The sequence below is a fragment of the Rhinopithecus bieti genome, unplaced genomic scaffold (genome assembly GCF_001698545.2).
Source record: "Rhinopithecus bieti isolate Rb0 unplaced genomic scaffold, ASM169854v2 scaffold_37555, whole genome shotgun sequence".
Taxonomy (NCBI): Eukaryota; Metazoa; Chordata; class Mammalia; order Primates; family Cercopithecidae; genus Rhinopithecus; species Rhinopithecus bieti.
The window spans coordinates 729,156-744,979 of NW_016815947.1; the positions used below are offsets into that span (position 1 = coordinate 729,156).

Sequence of the window (15,824 nt, forward strand, 5' to 3'; positions counted from 1 at the left end):
AGAAAACCAAACACCGCATGTTCTCATTCATAGATGGGAACTGAACAATGAGATCACTTGGACTTGGGAAGGGGAACATCACACACCGGGGCCTATTGTGGGAAGGGAGTAGGGGGGAGGGATTGCATTGGGAGTTATACCTGATGTAAATGACGAGTTGATGGGTGCTGATGAGTTGATGGGTGCAGCACACCAACATGGCACAAGTATACATATGTAACAAACCTGCATGTTATGCACATGTACCCTAGAACTTAAAGTATAATAATTTTTAAAAAAAGAAAAAAAAAAAACTAGGCTCTACAGAGTCTAAATCTGCCCATAATACCAATGGATTTTAAAGCTTTTTAGCCATGGACCACTTTCTTCAATGGAAATCTTACTTGGAAGGCCAGCAAACATAAAAATCAGGGGAGAGTTTATGTACTTGAAAAGAATCTGAACCCCTACTTGGCCAGACCTTTAGTGTAGGAATATACAAAGAGCCTTTGCCAAGAGAGGGCCAAGTAAATATCAAGAACTACTCCAACATTATAAATAATTCTAATAATAGAAGACCTATTTGGTTATTCCTTGACCTGTCCTGCTCTGAAGTGTGCCTGGTGTTAATTTCCTAGGCTGCTGTAACAAATTTGCCACAGACCAGATAGCTTAAAATAATAGAAATGTATTGTATCACACAGTTTTGAAGGCTGGAAGTATGAGATAAAGGGGCTGGCAGAGTCATGCTTCCTCTAAAGGTTCTAGGGAGGAGTCCTTCCTTGAGTGTTGCTAGCTTCTGGCAATGGTTTGCAGTCCTTGGCATTCCTTGGTTGTCATTGCATCACTCCGATGTTTGCCTCTGTCTTCAGATGGCCATCTTCCCGGTGTTTCCCTGTGTTTGTGTCTGTTTCTCTCATCTTATGAGGACACCAGTCACATTGGATTTAGAACCTACCTAATCCAGTATGGCCTCATCTTAACTACAGTCATGGATGATAATGACATTTCAGTCAATGGCAGACTACATATATGATTATGGTCTCGTTAGATTATTGTGCCCCAATTGCCTGCAGTATTCAGTACAGTAACTGCCTGCAGTAATTGCCTGCAGTATTCAGTACAGTAACATGCTGTACAGGTTTGTAGCCTAGGAACAATAGGATATACTATACGGTCTAGATGTGTAGTAGACTATACCATCTAGGTTTGTGTGAGTACACTCTATGATGTTTGAACAATGATGAAATCACCTAACAAGACATTACTCAGAATGTATCCACAATGTTAAGCAATGTGTGTCATCGCAAAGAACCTATTTCCAAGTAAGGTCATAATCTAAGGTTCTAGAAAAAACATAAATTTAGGAGAGACACGCTTCAACCCAGTACACAGCTTCAGTCCTACCTCTGAACTTGTTTATATGGCTGGGCCCCACCACCATGGCCAGATCTCCCCCAGCAGCTACCCTGACACCAGATACCCGTGGCTTGGCTTTTTGGCTTCCATCAGCTCCTATTGCCTAAATGTTTGAGCTCCCAGACTGGTCGCCGGGTTCCAAATGTTGCCACTCTGGCTTGACCTGCTGCCAGTCCAGAATGGAATGTTTTCTTGCATGTTTTCCTTTCCAGATTTCAATCAAGAAAAAATGAGTAAGCTGTCTGCAGAAAATCCTATGGTGTCTTTCCAGACAAAGAAAGACTTCCCTGGAAACCACTCTTTGACTCATTCAATACCCCTCTTTTTCTTAATGATGGCTAATATAAATTGTTTTTTAGAACGTGTTTCTTACTAAGTGATACCATATTTTAACTGAGTCATGCTAGAACCTACTATTATTCTTTTAAAAACCTCTTTATTCTTTGAATATTTTAACATATCTTTGCATAAAACAAAAAATGTTAATTTGTATTTCAATTTTATTTTAGTTATTCCCAAATTGCCCCAAAAAAGAAAAAGAGGGGAGATTTAAGGCCATAAATATAGATGTATAAAGTGCTTCAAGATGGCCTAAAAAATAAAGAAAAAGGAGGCAAATGAAAATAAAGATATGAAAGTAAGGTTAATTGACTAATGAAGTTAGCACCTAGACTCTATGTCAACAAGTCAGGTATGTTTGTCTATTGAATAGGACAAAAATTTAACTATGAACTTTCTAGTAATCAATATGTCAGTGCCCATAAGTAAAAGCAAACAAACCAGCACACACACGCACACACACACACGCACACACACACAAAGTCAAACAACACACCCCAACCACCAAACTCAGCTCTGAAGAGAAATCTCAAAGTTTCCTCCAGGAACTGTTAGGATTTAAGTAGAACAGAGTGGTTTGTGAAGGTACCTATAGAACTTCATCATCACTTTTTTAAAAATTGTATGTGCCTACAATATCTATGTACACACCAATCCCCTCCTTTTAAAAAAAAAAAAAAAAAAAAAGTCATTGACCACTGGGAATCAAGTATTTTAGGTAGGTGAGAGGACAGGTGCTCCAGGATATTCTATGACACGTGATTAATATATATGAACTCTTTCTGAAGACTTGGCCCTATATCCTCTAATGGGATATTCCATTCTTCTTTCCATCTTGTTGCTACTGATACTTAGAAATCTATCAAGCAAGCACTGCCTTTGATGTAAGCATCTAGATAGACTGTGGGGATGGGGAGAGAGCTCTGACCAATGAACCTGAAACCAAGATGCCTAAGGGTGTCTAGGGCTCCCATCTCCTATCCATCTTCCCCTGATTTTCCTTCTATATCTCACAGTTCCCCTGAACTTCTCCAGCACTTTTGGTATGTCTACTTTACTATCCTGGGCAGTAGCACTGATTCTTAATAAGCCCATGTTATTTGAGAACAGGCACCTGATTTCAGACTCCTGGTCTTTGATGTAACTTGTTCAATGCTTTCCCCAATATATAGGCTCCTTGAAAACCTGCATCAGCACTCTCTCTTCTTTTTCTATCTTTTTTGCTGCACTTCCTTTCTCCCTTCCCAGCTTTTCTTCTTTTTACTGTTTTATCTCCTTTCAACCTCTTTTCCCATTTCCTTTTACTCCCCTTTCCCTGTTCTTTTTATGCATCTACTCTTTTTCTTCATACCCTTGCCCTCTCTCTGAGTAGCTTCTCTATAATCCTATGGCCCTACAGAGCTTGTCACACATTACGTCAAGACTTTGTTACTCAATCTCTCCACAAGAATGGCCTGCAGGAAGACAAGCAAAATAAACTGGATACCAAGTTTAGAAAGAAGATCAGAAGATATAGTATCCTAAGGACTGCTGCAGAGAAAGGCAGCAACTCATCTAGTTTCCTGGATGGGTGCCCTCCCTAAAATATTACTCAAAGTCCACAGAATGTTGTTTTATAAATTCTAGAATCAAACCTTCTATATACCTATCCCATCCCTAGAAAAGCAATAGAGAAATGCCTCCCTGGGGAAAGCAAAGTGATTCCCTCCACATCTAATCCCTTTTTCTAAAACGAAGGCTCAGCACCTTTCCAAGAGCTCAATAATAATGCAGTGAGATTTGTAAAAGAGCACACCTGACTCCTCTCCAAGTGTGCCCTAACTGGGGAAACACATGGCCTCCAGTATTTACAGTGTGGATTAGCCCAGTTTTCAGGATCCAAGATTCTATTAGCACAGCAATATTAACCTAATTCGTTTCTCTAGTAAGAGAAATATTAAGGCTCATAGACATATAATGATATTTTCCCCAAACACCAGTGACTCAAGACTTCTTCCCATCTTACTCTGCCATGCTGGAAGACAGCGCAGCCACATCCCATTGTCAACCCCATGCAAATAAATGTTGTCTGGTTTGAATTATCTAATGGTCCTAATCTGGCAGATCCATTTAAATCATGCAAAATCTTTGAGATGATTAGCTTGTGAAGATCTAAAATACAGCAGAAAACTTTTAAGTTCCCTGTTTATGTTTTTAAGTATTTATGGCATGTCCTGGTAATACTGGGAGACCTTGGAACTGTCCACTCAGTATCTTTCTTCCTGCCTCTACATTAAAGTAGATGTTCAATCCAAACATCTAATGAATTACCAAGGTTTTAAAAAACTTTGAGGATTCCCCTGAATGATAGAAAGAATAATGATCATTGGAGTGAAACCTCCTATAAGAGACATGCTACTGACCACTGGCTCCACTTCTAAAAAGAATTTAATACCCCAGAAGATCAAAATCAAAGAGAATCAGATCAACTTCTTGGCCTGAGTAACTGAATCAACTTATTTGAATAACTAGTTTACCTTTTTCTATAAACTGATCAACTTGGGGTGGATTTTGGCATCGTGAAGCAACATTTGCTCAGCCACTCAGGCTAACTGATCATTACCAAATCAATAAAATATAAATGTTGACATGGGGTGGTTTTCAGCTTGAAGTACAAAGCTCAGCAAGCCTATGAAGGTAGGCTAAGGACATAATGGGCACTTTCACTGTTGGATTAATATATGCCATTTCTCTGAGCTATAATTTTGTCTCCTTTATTTCTCAAGGTTTGCAAAAAGAAAACTGTGGTTTTCTAATTTCAATTGTTTAGCTTCTTGGTGCAGCCCAGGTTTACGGGTCTTTTTTTCCTTTTTAAAAATTTTTTTTGTTTAATATTTGTGGGTATAGTTAATATATATATATATTTATGTGGCACATGAAATATTTTGATACAGGGATGCAATGTGTAATTATCACATTAGGGTAAAACGGGGTATCCACCACCTCAAGTATTTATCCTTACTGTTACAAACAATCCAATTATACTATTTTAGTTATTTTTTAAATGTGTAATAAAGTATTACTGACTGTAGTCATCCTGTATCAAATACTAGAACTTATTCATTCAATCTAACCATATTAATGTACCCATTAACAATCCCAAATCTTCTGATGTTATTTGGAAGCAAACAGTTCTGTACAGTTTTGCAGCAATGAAGCCTAGATATTGCCATCAATTTGAGAACTTTTAAAGAGTTTACACCTACATTTAAATATTGTCCTGATACAAAGATGGGAACAATACACACTAGGGATTCCAAAAGAGGAAAGGAGGGAGAGGGACAAGGGTTGAAAAACTACCCATTGGGTACTATGTTCACGACTTGGGTGATGGGATCATTAGAAGCCCAAACCTCAGCATCACACAATATACCCATGCAACAAACCTGCACACGTACCCCCTGAATTAAAATTTTAAAACAAATCAATAAATGGCCTGATAGATCAGGCTACTCAGTAGCCCTGATCAAAGGCAATGTTCAAAGACTGATCCACCTCAGCATATCTCCCTCCTACATCTACCTCCGTTCCATTGTTCATTTGGACCAAACAAAAAAAGAACAAAAGCACATTCTGAGATTTCTGCAACAGAATTTGCCATGTGAAAGTTTCAAACCAATCATTCATAAGCATCTGTTGGTATCTCCCACTCTTTATCTCCTACTCTGTAGTCCTACAGCCACCTTCCCAGCTGCAGCTACATGGAGCCACAGGACTCGTAAAGGAAATCATCATTCTCCTATCCCACTTAGTCTTCTACAAACTTACAAACTTGTAAAATACTTCCCAAAGCATTACAAGTCAAGCCTGAAGACGGAAAGTTTGGGGGAAAAAAACATGACATTGAGTACAAGTAGAGGTCACTAAAACCAATAAATCAACCACTATTGCAAATTTTCAAATTAGCAAAGATAAATACTAAAATCCATTGGAGACACGTGTGCTTCCAGTCAAGGAGGAATAATAGGAGTTGGATTTCTCCTCCAGGCTAGAAAATAAAAGACAAGTTATATGAAATAATTATTTACAAAACACAGGATATTAGGCAATGAAAAACAGTGAGTGGCAAGAAAAAAAAAATGACTCACACCACTTCATAACTGACCCAGCTTCCTGGTTTGAGAAAACTTCCAGGCTGAGGTACAGGGAAGGGGATCCCAGGGAGAAGCTAAAAGACTTCCTGAGTTGAGGGGGAAAAAACCTGAGATTTCAAGAAATCAAGACACATAGAATTTTCAAGATAGAGTGCTGAAAAGGACAGAGACACACGGAGACCTGCAGATAATTTTCCTCAAGTATTAGCAGAGTATTAATTAGTGCATTTGTGGGAGGAAAGAATTGCCCAAAAGAATTGAAGGGAACAGTATCCAGTTATCACACATGGCCACAAATAGAGCCTGTACCCAAAAGCCAGATAGAAAAGGTCATATGAGACATTGGGTAGAATACTCAAAAAGGCCTTACCTCAGAGGAGATGATTAGCCCTAGCACTAACACTTTTCTGGAACCACTGAACAAATCAGATCAAGACCTGAAAGGATCAAATTGTTTCCAAGTAACTTAACTGCATCCCAGAACAAAGCTCAAGAATATTTATAGAAATACAAAAATATCCAACACCCAACAAGGTACAATTTCTGACCCTCCAATCAAAGATTGCCAGGCATGCAAAAAGGGGTGAAAACACTTCCTATAATAGGAAAAATAATCAATCAATCAAAACTGACACTGAAATGACACAGCGATTAGGTTAGCAATGATATTAAAACAGCTGTTATAATTGCATTCCATGTGTTCACAAAATTAAGTAGAGACGTGGAAGATAGAAAAAAAGTCCAAAATCCAAAATTCTAGAGATGGAAACTACAATCTCTGAGATAAAAATACCAGAGATGGGATTAGCAACAGATAACACATTGTAGAATGAAAGAATATGAACTTGAAGAATAGCAATAGAAACTACCCAAAGGAAGCACACAGACAAAAAAGAATGAACAAAAATGAAAAGAGCATCGGTGAGTTGTAGGACAGTTTAATACACATGTAGGTCTCATACATATTTTCCTGAATAAAAAAAAAGGAGAAGTGGGGTGGGAGGTGGGGTGGGGGGAGTGAAGAATAGTGTATGAAAATCGTCCAATTTTGATGAAAGCCTTAAGCTCACAGATTCAAGTTTAAGGAACCCCAGAATAAGAAATATAAATACACCAAGGAATATAGTAACCAAATATCTCAAATCCAGTGATAAAATGAAAATGTTAAAAGTAGGCAAAGATAAGAAGACACATTAAGTACAAAGGACAAGGATAAGGGCAAGAACTGGTTTCTTGTTGGAAACAATGCAAGCAATGTGACAGTGAAACATCTTTAATGAAACAAAGCAGCTGTCAATCTGGATTGCTATATTTTAGAATTTTATATCTTTGAAAACAAAGAAGAAATAAAAATACTTTCAGATATACAAATTCTGATTTCAGGTAAAAGGAAAAAATGATACCACATAGAAATATAAATCAACCCTCAAAAATGAAGAGCATCAAATATGGCAGCCACATAAGTAAATATATGTTTTTTATTATTTTATTTAAAACTGTTTAAAAGATAATTGACTATTTAAACAAAAATAATATTAATAAGTTGAGGCTTTTACAACACGTGTATAAGTAAAACAACAACAATAACATAAGGGCAAGAGGGAAGAAATGGAAGCATATTATTTCAGATTTTTATACCATACTTGAAGTGGTATAATATCACCTTAAGGTAGACTGATAAATTTCAGATATATGCAATAAACCTTTAAGCAAATTAACAAAAGAAAGAGTTATAATGAATAAACTGACAGCAATATAAATTGAAATAAAATATCACTCAATCCAAAAGACGGAATATAAATAGGAAATAGGAACAAATAACAGAGACACAAATGGAAACAAATAGCAAGACGATAGACGTAATTCAAACTACATAAATAATCTCATTAAATATAAACATTCTAACATCCCAGTTAAAAATCAGAGATTGTCGGTGGCTTGGAAGACCCACACGATGAAGCCTAGACCCGCCCGGTTCGTGGATAATAAACTCAAGCAACGAGTCATCCAGTACCTTACCGGTAACAAATGTGGCAAATATGTGGACATTGGAGTCTTAGCATCTGATTTACAAAGAATGTACAGTATAGACTATGGTCGAAGAAAAAGAAATGCTTTTAGGATTCAGGTAGAAAAAGTATTTAGCATAATTAGTAGTGAGAAGGAATTTAAGAATTTAACAGAATTAGAAGATAAACATTTAGCAAAAAGAGCAAGACAAGATGAAGAGGACAATGAGTATACTGAAAGCTATTCTGATGATGATTCAAGTATGGAAGACTACCAAGATCCACAGTCAGCAAATCACATGAACAGTTCCCTGCTGTCTTTGTATCGAAAAGGAAATCCTGATTCTGTTTCAAATACTCCTGAGAGGGAGCAAAGAGAAACCACCTCTTCAACACCACGGATAAGTTCCAAAACAGGCTCTGTTCCCTTGAAGACCCCTGCCAAAGATTCTGAGGGAGGATGGTTTATTGACAAAACCCCAAGTGGAAAGAAGGACAGTTTTTTCTTGGATCTATCAGATGAGAAAAGTGATCCTAAGAAGTCAATAACTGAGATACAGGGTTCAAAAGATTCTTCTCTTTTGGAGAGTGCTATGAAACGGAAACGCAGGCTAAAGAATAAAGGAAGCAAAAGGAAGAAAGAAGATCTTCAGGAAGTAGATGGAGAAATTGAAGCTGTCCTGCAAAAGAAAGCTAAAGCCAGGGGGTTAGAATTCCAGATCTCCAACGTGAAGTTTGAAGATGTGGGAGGCAATGATATGACATTAAAAGAGGTCTGCAAGATGCTCATACACATGCGTCACCCGGAGGTGTACCACCACCTGGGCGTCGTGCCCCCTCGTGGAGTTCTCCTTCATGGGCCACCAGGCTGTGGGAAGACTTTACTTGCACATGCAATTGCTGGGGAACTTGACCTGCCGATTTTGAAAGTGGCTGCTCCAGAGATTGTGTCTGGAGTATCCGGAGAGTCTGAGCAGAAGCTGAGAGAACTATTTGAGCAAGCTGTGTCAAATGCACCATGTATCATTTTCATTGATGAAATTGATGCTATTACCCCTAAAAGAGAAGTTGCTTCAAAAGATATGGAACGAAGAATTGTAGCCCAACTCCTAACCTGCATGGATGATCTGAATAATGTGGCTGCTACAGCCCGAGTCCTAGTTATTGGAGCTACTAATCGACCAGACTCGTTAGACCCTGCTTTGAGACATGCAGGAAGGTTCGACCGAGAAATATGCCTAGGTATCCCAGGTGAAGCACGCAGAGAAAGAATACTTCAAACGTTGTGCAGAAAACTGAGGCTTCCTCAAGCTTTTGATTTCTGTCACTTAGCACACCTAACTCCAGGCTTTGTTGGTGCTGATCTGATGGCACTGTGCCGAGAGGCAGCAATGTGTGCAGTCAACAGAGTCTTAATGAAGCTACAGGAACAGGAGAAGAAAGATCCTGAAATGGAAGATTCGCCATCTAAAGGAGTCCAGGAGGAAAGTCTGGGAACTGAGTCCACTTCTGAAACACAGGATGAATTACAGAGGCTGCTGGGGTTGCTAAGAGACCAAGATCCCCTCTCAGAGGAGCAGATGCAAGGCCTGTGCATTGAACTGAATTATTTCATTGTTGCTCTATCCTCAGTCCAACCCTCTGCCAAAAGGGAAGGCTTTGTCACTGTCCCTAATGTGACATGGGCAGATATTGGTGCCCTGGAAGACATTAGAGAGGAGCTCACCATGGCAATATTGGCACCAGTACGCAACCCAGACCAGTTCAAAGCTCTTGGACTGGTGACTCCAGCTGGGGTCCTCCTTGCTGGTCCTCCTGGCTGTGGGGAGACTCTGCTGGCAAAGGCTGTTGCAAATGAGTCTGGACTAAATTTTATATCTGTCAAGGGCCCTGAATTACTAAATATGTACGTTGGTGAGAGTGAACGTGCTGTGCGACAAGTTTTTCAACGAGCCAAGAACTCAGCACCCTGTGTGATATTCTTTGATGAAGTGGATGCTTTATGTCCTCGAAGATCAGACCGAGAGACAGGGGCAAGTGTCCGAGTTGTGAATCAGCTACTTACAGAGATGGATGGTCTGGAAGCACGCCAGCAGGTTTTTATTATGGCAGCCACTAACAGGCCAGATATAATTGACCCTGCAATCCTGCGCCCAGGCCGCCTGGACAAAACACTGTTTGTGGGTTTACCACCGCCTGCAGATCGCCTTGCCATCTTAAAAACTATCACAAAAAATGGTACCAAACCACCACTGGATGCAGATGTAAATTTGGAAGCAATTGCTGGTGACCTTCGCTGTGATTGCTATACGGGCGCAGATCTCTCTGCTTTGGTAAGAGAAGCTTCTATCTGTGCCCTGAGACAGGAAATGGCAAGACAGAAGAGTGGAAATGAAAAAGGTGAACTCAAGATTAGTCATAAGCATTTTGAAGAAGCTTTCAAGAAAGTAAGATCATCTATATCAAAAAAGGATCAAATCATGTATAAACAGTTTCAGGACTCCCTCAGCTGGTGACATGTCCAGCAGCTGGCTTAGAGGAGCCCATCAAGCTGGCAGAGAATCCTCTACACGCTCTGAAGGACCTGCTTTCAGCTGGACACAGGTGCGGCCTCATGTAAATATTTTATTTTCAAGTGAATGAGGCCAAGCTGAAGCTGAAGATTCTTCCCATCTGGCCAGCCTTGTGGGAAAATGCCTTCTTCCTCTTTAAGAAAAGGAAAATTTTAAACTGCTGAAATAAAATGACTGTTATATTTTCAAAAAAAATAAAAAATAAATAAAATAAAATCAGAGATTGTCAGAATGGCAGGGGCAGGGGAGAAAATTCAACAGTATGCCGCCTTTGAGACACACACAGTAAATCTAAAGACAGAAACAGATTAAAGTACAATGTTGGAATAAACATAGATACATATACCACGTTAACCCTACTAAAAAGAAATCTGTAGTGGCTAACTTAATATCGGACAAAAGTAGATTTCAAAGCAAAATATTACCAAGAACAAAGAAGATTGTTTCATCATGATAAAAGGATCAGTTCATCAAGAGGACATACCAGTTCTAAGCCTCTATGCCTGTAGTAATAGACCTTCAAAATACGTGAAGCAAAAACTGACAGAACTGTCAGAAAAAAAAGGCAAGTCTACAATTTTGATCAGATACCTCAGTACTCTTCTCTCAATAATTGGTAGAATAGGTAGAGAGAAAATCATCAGGATATAGAAATTTGAAGCACACTAACTATCAAAATAGCCTATGGACAATTTTAGAACACTCCTCCTCTCGGCAGTATACACGCTCTTTTCGTGTTTACACAGAGCAATTATTATGATTGATAGACCCAATTCTGGGCCATAAAACAAGTTTTAAATTCAATAAGTTTAAAAGGATGTATGTCATACAAAGTATGCTCTCTATCCACAGTGGAATTAAATTAGAAATGAATACATGTCTGGAAAATTCCTAAACATTTGGAAACTAAATAACACCCTTCTAAATAACCCTTAGATATGAGAATAAATCAAAAGAGAAATTAAAATATTTGAAATAAATGAAAATGGTAACAACATATCAGAATTTGTGAGGTGCCATAAAACAATATTTAGGATGAAATTCAAAGCAATAAGTGCCCATATTAGAAGAAAGAGAAAGTCTCCATTTATAACCTTGCCTTCCATCTTAAGAAAAATAGAAAAAGGAGAGCAAATTAAACTCAAAGCAAGCATAAGAAAAAACATAATAAAGATCAAAACAGAAAACAAATGTAAAACAAAATAAATAGTGAAACTCAATGAAATAAAAATCTAGTTCTGAGACGATCAATACAATTTCTAAAGCTCTAGTCAAAAAGATCTGAAAAAAAAAAGTGAGAAAACATAAATTACCATGATTAAGGATGAAAGAGATGAGATGCTCTCAGATTCAAAATATTAGAAGGATAATAGTTTGGACTTTGCCAGGTTACATGATTGCATGTTAAGGGATCTTCCACATCTTGATACGAAGGAGAAATAGAAAGATGACAATTTCATAAGTGGGTGGTGTAATAGCAGCTCAGTGGGGGAGATCTCACACACGAAGGGTGACTTTTAAAATCCCTCAGAACAGTAACTACTTAAGGGGTGTCGTATCTCTGTGAGATTTAATTGCATGATCAGTTTGTAAAATACATCTTAAAATTTTGTAATACAGTATCATTTCTTCTATTAGGTATAATAGGAGTTAAATAATTAACTGCTTTAATAATACTACAAGAAAAAAATACAAACCTAAAGTATCAGCTATTTCAAATCTAAAGTATCAGCTATTTATATCACTTTATATTCCAGTCATGGTCAGTTTTCATTTGCACATGTCAACATGGATTAATTTAGAGTGTACTCTTTATGTGCTACTTTTTAACTAAATGGCTTCATATATTTATTTCCATACACAGATATAGTCCATGCAACTAATATTTTTGGAGTACATATGGTAATTTAACCATATGGATTACAATCAATCCCCAATTGTAGAGCATTTAGGTAACTTCCAGTGTTTCACAGTTGTGAATAGTAACACTATAACTTTGTGTAGACTGATTTCTTCCTTTTGGATTATTTCCCTTGAGTAGAATTCCTGGCCCTCCTCCTACCCACCCCTCAAAAAACTGAAACAGTTTATCAGCACTTGTTGAACATTTCCAGATGAACTTCACAGAAACTTTGAACAATTCTAAGTGACACAGGGCCACATATACATATAATTTTTTCACAGGCCTACCTAGTTTTCTTATTTTTATTGAAGTAAATTACCATATAGTCAACTGAACATATTGAAAAGGTACAATTTGGTGTCTGTGTGTGTGTGTGTATATATATATATATATATATATATATATCTACCAGTGCAATTTGGTAGGTATATTTTATGTCACATGAAGCCATGTGACATAAAAAGAACACATCCATCACAACAAAAGGTTCTTCATACCCTTTGTAGTTCTACCTTCTTGTCCCTCTTGTGTCCTCAGGAAACCACTGATATACTTTGTGTCACCAGAGATTAGTTTGAATTTCATAGAATTTTATATAAACATAATTATAAAGCATGTACTCTTTCTAGTTTTTGGCTTCTACAAATAAAGCTACTACAAACATTTTATACAAGTCTTTGTGTCAAGGGATCATTGGGGTGTCACTTCACCAGCTGGAAACCTCTGTGGCCAGCAGTGCCGTCTGCCTGAGTATTGCTCATGCCCACTGGGCTCAATCTGCCCACTTGGCCTGGCAGGCTGCACTTGGCTCTTGCTACCGGCCTGGATCCCACACCTGCCAAGGGTGAGCCAGGCACAGAACGATGAGGGGTGTGTGTGTGAGTGAGTGCAGGGTGCAGCCACTGCACATAGCCGGGCACACCGTTTGCTGTGGCAGGGCAAGCAGCGTGGCAGGGCTATATGCTATGCTCTCGTGCCAGCTCCATGTGAGGCTGTGGTTGGACCAGATGTACCCCAAGTGGCTTCCACTGTTGGCACCCACATCTGGATGAGGGGAACATGGTAGTGCCTGGAAGTTTGGAGATGCCAGGAACCACAAGCCCCAAAGAGGGTGTCATAGCCCTGGCTCAGGGCATCCCTAGTTCTGGGCTCCCCAAAGGGCCCCAGATCTTCTCGCCTTCTTTTTGCCTGCAATGTGATAAGCAGGGGGGTATGTTTCAGACCTGTTTGTGTTACAGCTCTTTCAGTCCCCACATTCGGCAAGTCCTGATTTCTTGTCCCGTGTCCAGGAACAATGAGGTATGCAGACAACTGGAGGATGAGCAAGGCAGAGAGGAGCTTCAGTGAGTGACAGAGCAGCTCTTGGGAGACCCAAAGTGGGCAGCTCCTTCCCACAGCTGGTAGTGTTGATGTCTGCCCAAGGCTGGATGAGTCCAGAGTTTTTACAGCCTCAGAAGGAAGTGCGTGCTGATTGGTCCATGGGCAACCATGAGTGGGTTCAGAAAAAGCACCGTAAATTGTCATTCTGGGCCACTGACTCCATCCGGAATTGACAGCCCAGCACCCAGGCTTCAGGCCATCCCCGGCTTGAAGGTATTGTTTCACCCGAGACCTGCCCCTTTCACCCAGGAGCCTGTCTACCTCCTGCCACGATCCACATGCCATCCATGGTGCCCAGTCTGTTAGTGCCAAGGGGTGCCTGCAGGCCTGCACCAAGCCGCTCTCAGCCCCCACGTGCCCCTCCTCCCATCCTCATCAGCACCCAAAGTCTGGAGGGGGCCGAGGAGGCAGGGTGTTGGTGTGTCAATGCCGCCCTAAGCTTGCACAGGTCAGGCTGGGTTGCAACAGCACCTTAGCTCAGCCACAACTTTGCTCTGCCCCAGAGCAGGTGCCTAGAGCGGGAAGAAGCCAAGGAGTGGGAGCAGATACTTCCAAGCCTGCAGGGGCAGGGGTGCTTCCCAGGCCCCTGAGAGCACAGGGAAGCCCGGGTCCAGAGCCATGGCTGAGTGGCTGCAGCTGTGCCCAGGAGCACTGGGCTTCTGCCCCACCAACTTGATAGAGGATGGGGTTCATGCCTGTTCCTGGACCTGCCAGCTCCACGGAGTAGGCGGCCCTAGCTGCACCTCTTCCACTGCAGCCACTCCAGGCTGCTGCTACCATCATTTGTATGAACACATGCTTTTATTTTTCTTGGAAAAATAACCAGAAGCGCAATGGCTAGATTATATGATAGGCATATGTTTCACTTTTTAAGAAACTATCAAACCATTTTCCAAAGTGGTTTTCATTTCAACTTCCCATCAAAGGTATGAGAGTTCCGGTTCTTCCACATCTTCAAAAACACTTGGTATGGTCAGTATTTTTCAATGTAGCCATTCTATCAGACACATAGTCATACCCCATTGTGGTTTAATTTGCATTTCCCTAATCACTAACAATGAGCATCTTTTCATGTTCTTATTTGCCAGTCATATGTTTTCTTTGGCAAGGTATCTGTTCATATAATTCTCCCATTTTTAAAGTTAAGGTGCAAAGGCAGTTCATTGGAGAAAAAGTAGTATTTTCAACAAATGGTACTAAAACAATTGGTTGTCCGCATGCAAAAAAAAAAAAATTGATTCATACTTGGAACCCTACTTTAAAAATTAATTCAAAATGTGTCATAGACTTGAAATTCAAACCTAAAACTACACATCTTCTAGAAGGAAATATAAGAGAAAATCACTGTGACCTTAGATTAGGCAAAACTTTTTTAGATATGACATCAAAAGCCAAAGAAAATGGAAAAATTCGACTTCATCAAAATTAAAAATTTCTGTTTTTCAAAACACAGTTAAGACAAATTATACCAGATGTGTAAAGAAGAGCTAGTACCATTCCTACTTAAACTACTCCAAAAAATTGAGGAAGAGGGACTCCTCCCCAACACATTCTATGAGGGCAGCATCATCCTCATACCAAAATCTCACAGAGACACAACAGAAAAAGAAAACTTCAGGCCAATGTCCCTGATGAACATCGAGGCAAAAATCCTCAATAAAACACTGGCAAACTGAATCTGGTAGGACATCAAAAAGCTAATACACCACGATCAAGCAGGCTTTATCCCTGGGATGCAAGGTTGAGTCAACATATGCAAATCAATAAATGTGATCTACATAAACAGAACTAAAAACAAAAACTACACGATTGTCTTAATAGATGCAGAAAAAGCTTTCAATACAACTAAACACTTCATCATGTTAAAAACCCTCTACAAATGAGGCACTGAAGAAACATATTCAAAATAATAAGAGCCATCAATGACAAACCCACAGCTAACATCATACTGAATAGGCAAAAGCTGGAAGCATTCCCCTTGAAAACTAGAACAAGATAAGGATACCCTCTCTCACTACTCCTTTTCAATGTAGTACTGGAAATCCTGGCCAGAGCAATCAGATAAGAGAAAGAAATAAAAGGCACCCAA

The 15,824-nt window shown here is 39.5% G+C and overlaps 1 protein-coding gene and 1 pseudogene across 2 annotated transcripts in view; one reads left to right on the top strand and one right to left on the bottom strand.

Moving 5' to 3' along the window:
- SRD5A2 (steroid 5 alpha-reductase 2) overlaps window positions 1-15,824 on the bottom strand; it is a 58,617-nt gene that overhangs the window by 33,608 nt on the left and 9,185 nt on the right. The gene's annotated exons all lie outside the window — the stretch shown is intronic.
- On the top strand, window positions 7,809-10,638 carry LOC108516632 (nuclear valosin-containing protein-like pseudogene; annotated as a pseudogene). The gene has a single exon (XR_001881887.1). The product of XR_001881887.1 is annotated as a nuclear valosin-containing protein-like pseudogene (transcript).